The sequence below is a fragment of the Lytechinus variegatus genome, chromosome 1 (assembly GCF_018143015.1).
Source record: "Lytechinus variegatus isolate NC3 chromosome 1, Lvar_3.0, whole genome shotgun sequence".
In the NCBI taxonomy this organism is placed as follows: domain Eukaryota; kingdom Metazoa; phylum Echinodermata; class Echinoidea; order Temnopleuroida; family Toxopneustidae; genus Lytechinus; species Lytechinus variegatus.
The window spans coordinates 59,296,829-59,303,347 of NC_054740.1; positions in this window are offsets into that span (position 1 = coordinate 59,296,829).

The following is a 6,519-nucleotide window of genomic DNA, read 5'->3' on the forward strand; positions in this document are numbered from 1 at the left end:
TGGCTATAACTGCTGTATCATGCGACTGTCAGTAATCGTTCAGAAAGTTCTTTCATAAAGTTATCAAAAAAGCAAATTTCCAAATCATTGAATAGATCAAAATTGGAATATATTTACCTCAAATTCATACTGCCAAAATAAAATTAAGGAGAGAATGAGCCCCTCACAAGAAATTGAGTTTAGTATCAGCATTTCTATGGGAACCCTCTAGAGATATGAAAAAAAATGATTTAGATAGAAATAAATTTATGATGACTCATGTCAATAATATACCCCAGTAATGTGAATAGGAAAAAACAGGATGATTTATATGTTATGCTATTATTGGACATTTCATACCCCCAGGACATAAACTCTATAGACTTGGTAGATGCACTTGTAGTCAGTGTTAGTACTAATATGAGTCATGCTGTAGAGCTTGGAAGTATACAGTTAGATTACAATCAAATATAAGTTCTTTTTAATAGGGTTTTCTTTGAAAAAGCTGGCATAATCAGGAGCAACATTGTCATGTCATTATTTCTTTGTACAAAATACCCCAATATATTTTTGTCAAAAACCCTCATTTTTATCTGGAGTACACACACAATAAAGTATGGAAGTATACTTTATGAAGACAAATATGGCCATGTCAATTTTATTTTCACATAATTTTACAACAGTGGATACAAAGAGAAATAGCCATTTACTTGGTGCAAAGGCATGCACAAATTAATTTGAAGGAGAATAATTTTCTTTTATTTGTAAATATTGATCAATTCCTTTTATTCATTTAGTTTCAAGATTGCCAAGGTATCTTAAAGTGAACCCTCATGGCTTCACCCAATAGACATGGCATTGTGTATATGGTGTCTTTGCAGGGACAGGATTTGGGGAACCTCTAAAGTTAAACAATATACAGGGTTTGTTTGAGAGGAGCGATGGATTTCCCCTTTTTAGTTATTAAAAAAGTAGAAAAAAAAAAGTATCAATTTGTTTTCATTCTGTTACAGAAATATTAGAAGTGCATGGTTATAACAATGTGATTGCCATTTATTTCAAAATTAGCAACATGTTGCATATACTTTGTCAAATAATTATACAGGCTTTGATGCCCCGGCATTGAATATAACTTTTTCCTCTGTACAGAGGAATACATTGATGCCAAGTGTAAGGATTCTTTCTTTATTTCAACAACAGAAGTAACAAACAAATTGGCTGATTTGTTGATAGACAGTTTTGGAGAATGTTTAATGAAGAGTTGCAATCGAATGCAATTGAAAAAATCTTATGCAACTTCATTCACAACAGAGGCATGCATTTGGGACTGTCTGATTTTTTTTAGTTGGATTAAGCGCAGCTCTTTCTGCAACAATCCCAGAGCACATACTCCTTGAATTGAAAACTGGCATACTGCCCTCTCCAGCCAGAATCATTACAGTGCTAATTACTGGCACTGTCAGATACAAGGATGGGTATTGAATATGCGCATTTGACTCATCTGCTCTGGTTAACCAAGAACTTCCATACTATATAAAGCAGAGCAATACAGGTTTCACTAGTTTCAACTTCTGGAGTATATCATTTTCAGGAAGTGCAGAGCTCGAACTAACCCAAGGCTATGGCCTCCGAAGCCCCCAGAATGGCCCTTTCAATTATCTATTTTCTTATAATATAAGGCCAAAATAAGTGCCCTTTCTACCTTGGGTCTTGGTGCCCTGTTGGTTATCCAGTGCATGTGTCTCTTTAAAAAGTTTATTTTGCTATTGATGCCCTTTTTAATTTGATTTGATTTGACTTTATTTTACATATTCACATAATTATGAACATAATACAAAAAACATAACATCAGAAGAATTAACATGGTATATAAATCAGACATGGCATCAATCAAAATTAATGATACAGCAATTTGAAATCAGAGACACTTTGAAATATAGTGAAATATGAGGGAACCATATTTTATAAAAGCAATGCTTGTTCAGTCTGTTTAATGGCTTTAGATGCACGTAAAGTGAGCACTGTCTTCCCTTTCATTTAAATGCCCTATTAAAAAAATGGCCCTGCCCCTCCTTTAGCAACTATCAGGGATCTGTTTATAAAACTTGCTAAAATATCAAATATGCAATAACAGTTAAAAGCTACTGAAATCCTTCAATCTGATTGGCTGATGGTAAAATGTGACAGAAATTCTTCATTTGTTACTATAACAAGTCTTTATGAAATGGGACCCAGATACTCAAATCTGATTGGCTGAGAGTAAAGTCCTTTGTGTTGACCCGGGGGGGGGGGGGGGGGGGCCACTTACATTGAGGAGTGGATACCATGCGTGACCGAAAAAACACGTAAAAAGATGTATTTTTCACGATACGGCACGTTACGTATGTGACGTGATAAGGGTGTCAAAAACACAAAAATAATGAAAAAAGGGTATCTATTTTGCTAGGAAAATTACATGTTTAGGGTCAAATTTGCGGGGATGATAAAACAAAATTAAAATGTTTTGTAAAGGATGTCCTTTTTGCGCCAACACTTCGTGTTTAGAGTCTGATTTGCGCGAGGTGTAGAAGGTTTTCTTTGGGTAGAGTATAGAACTTTACCAAATAAGGTAAAGCCGACGACCGAAGAACCCGTAACAATAAAACATTCCTTTACTTGTTTAGGGGTTATTTCAGGGAATATTTGCCAAGAGTATTGTTTTGTTTCCAATACTTGTTAAGGGTAGTTTTTCGCACGCCAATACTTGTTAAGGGGTACATTTTCAGAATATGGAAATTCCGTGTTTAGGGTGCTTTTCGAGACCCCATGGTCGCGCATGGTATCCACTCGTGAATGGAAGTGGCCCCCCCAGGGTGTTGACAAATTATTGACTTAATTTGTCAAATTAAAGTAAAGAACAGTATTTCATTCCAGCAAATACTAGTGTATTTGAGAGGACATGCTCCCTGAATTAATACTTCCTTACCCCGAGAGTCTCCCCATCGTTGTAACTGCATCCAGTTGACTGCATCAGATACTCAAATGCAAGTTCTATACTCTACCCAAAGAAAACAATGTTTGTCAAGACTGAAAGAAGACACTTATACTGAGTAGTTTTTCAATTGATATCTAAGTGAAGCTTAGATTTTACATGCCTGTTAGTGTGAAATAGATTGCTATATTCACTGTTGTGTGTCTTATGTACTTTTCGTATTAGAGAAATCAAGTCATAGCCTTTCTGTAAACTTCTGTCACTCTGTATTGTATTTTTGTTAGATAATGGAATAGTCTTTGATGAAGACAGTATGATTGAGTAACAACTAAATGGGTGGATCTCAGATAACATAATGGGGGGGGGGGCAAAGAAGATGGATCTAAGTTGATTGTTTTTTCCATTTGGGGAGGGGGCTTCAGTCGAAAAGGGGGCATGTTTTGTTTCTCACTTTCAAGAGGGGCCAAAAAGAGAGGGCACTGCATACCGATGGGGTACTGTTTATTTCAGGTTTTGGGGCAGAAGGGGGGGGGGGTGAGGGGTATACATGGCCCATGTGCCTCGATCCATCTCTTTGAAAATTTTACTTTGAATTTGTAAAATGGAAAACATGATCGTCAATATTTAGATCTTTGTATTTTCGTAAGCTCGCTGAATGCACACATCCCTTTGTCAGACAATGTCATTATTATGAGTAAGCTTTGTGCTAATATCCAAGGAGTCACAAGGAGTTAATCTCTTCAAGCAGTTTAGATCATCATAGTCTAATTCATGTTCACCAGGACGCCTGGTGATAGAGCCAAAGTCAAAACATTCCAAAACATGGACACAGAACTTGGCAACACTACAAAAACATCACCTCCCAAAATAATGCTCAGCAAAAGAAAACAACACTGTCCAGGTCCACATGATGGAATTAGAAATATTCCAACCAATGTCAGGCATGCACTTTCTTTGATCCTATATTTAGAAACCTGGAGGCATTAACACAATGAAGCAATAACATCAGGGTTTCTCACATTTTGGCTTGTTATCATGATAAAGCTTGCAAGAAAAAGAAAGAATAATTGGAACTTTCCTCTGGAGTAGAGACATTTATTTAAAAGTGGAGGCCAAACCTGAATTACCCCCCCCCCCTGCATCCTTGCAGAAGTTGTTTAGAGTTCTTGTTCCAATGATTATTAGGAAGTTTTCGCTCTGCAAATTCCCTTCATGACAAAGAACATCCAAGAGGTCTTTGTTGAAAACTTGTGAATCAAAACAGTAGTTTTGCTTTTGACTGTGGACAAATGACATACTTGCAATTGTTCGTCAGCTCCTAAACCTAGGACAAAACTGCTGTTCTGATTCACCACTTATCGACAAAGACCTCCCAGTATTTCCAGTAAATTTACTGTGTTCTTGAGCCTGTTGTGCATTGCAAAGCAAAAACTCTCTGGCCCGTATTTTGAAGTCAGGTTTAACTTAAACTCAGGTTTAAAGTTGTGGTTTAAGTATGGAAAGCCAATTTTTACATACATCACTAACAGTAGAGATATCATATTTCAGCTCATTTGGCTCTCAAATCTTTCATAATTGTCTAGGAAGTATAAATAGATGATTGTCTTCACCATCGATGAATCAGGAAAGAGCACAGTAAACACAAGGAACATACAACTTAATAAAAATTTTGACACTTTTGGCTTCCCATGATTTAAGCACGGAATTAGATGGTGGTCTAAGTTAAACCCGACTTCAGAATACGGGCCTCTGTGTTCACCAATACATTTCTTATACCGAAGTGGTTTTATATAGATTTTTTTCCTGCATTTTGAATCATTTTTTTGAAGTAAGCTGAAGCTTTGAACTTCAGTGTTAATGGACCCCTTCTGCGATTGGTTTGTGTTTGAAAAAAAAAATCATCCTGAAGGCTTGATATTAAACTCCCTTGTAATGTTGGATGGGGTTAGAGGTTTTATTTTGGAATGCTGACAGTACCGCCATGGCAAGGCGATGCATTACATGTGGCATTCATCAAAGAAATTGTCTGGTAATTTAGTGACATGACATAACTATCTGTGTATTCATGTACCTCTGATCCGGGTCTAGTCTCTACATCAATGCACACTTTCGGATGATGAAGAATAATAGGTGTCATCATCAATGCTTAAGGACTGACTTTATCATCATCATCAGGAGGAGCTGTGGTGTATTGGTTCTGACTCTCAATCAAGAGGGTTGTGTATTCAAATCCCACCACAGCTTAGTGTCCTTTGGCAAGGTGTTAATCCACATTGCCACTATCCATGCAGATGCGAAATGGGTACCCGGTAGAATGCAAATTCACTGTAGCTTGTCCAGCACTGTTTGCACCTCATTGGCGACTGGCTACAATACTCCCCAGGGAGTGGAGGATGTGCATACTTTGTGTGCGGGAACGACTGATTAAATCCAATGACCGGGTAGTAATAAAATCTGTACATGCAAAGGAAGCACATTATCTCTTCATGCGTTACGTTCGCATTATTGCACATCCGTAGGCGTGTTTCGTTCGCATTTTTGCACAACCACACATTTCCCATAGACGTCCCCTGTCCCATTGTTTTTCGAACAATTGGATGCCCCGGATCGTGCCTAGCTACAATGTATAGCCTGGTGTTTGTGCATACCGTACGTGTACCGATCGATCGCGCGTGCGACATTAGTTTAGCGTTCGACGGATTATCGCAGTTTACAAATTACAGAATCGTTGAGTTTTCCCAAAAAATCAATACATCCTGATCACAGCCAGGAAGTTCATTGAAAAAGGAGAGGAGAAAATCAATAAAACCCTCCTCACAAACAATACCATGGTCAGGTTTATTGTTAGGAGTCTGTGACTCATGGCACGAATGTGACCCTTTCAATGGAGTGACCTTGACCAGGCAAAAATTTACTCTCTTTTAGAAAATGTAATTTTCTATACATTTTTCCATAATTTATCCAATGAATTTAGATACGATAAGAAAGCCCAACAAACACTCTACAAGTCTGCTACACAAAATTTTCTTTCAAAATGATCAGATAAAAAGTTATGGCACTCTAAATAACAGAGTGTATTATACTGCGTAGAGGGGATCACTGCTAAAATAATGCAACACACAGGGGGTTTACAGGTGAACGCATGAAGAGTTATAGATAACTAGATTATTAATCACTGCCATCACTTAGTTAATTTGCTCTTTCATTTTCAAATCCTGTATCATTCATCAATAAAATGAATTTACCTACCGGAACCACAAGTTCTTATTATTTATTCTCCAAGAATAGTGCATCAATAAATTATCAGAAACACTATGAAAAAAGAAACATCATCAAACTGTTGGGATATTGCCAATAACTAGCCTTTTGTCAATTATGTCCCTATATTTTCTCTTATTTATTAAAGGCCATCAAAATATTAGCTACCCCAAAAAAATGATTAAAGAAATGCAAACTTTTGAATTGTTCAAGTTCATTAGTAATAATGTGTCATTCTTTAACCCCACCCCCATAGCGAGTTAACATTGGCTTGCACAATGAATGTTTGAGAATCAAATGAGACACAGAAT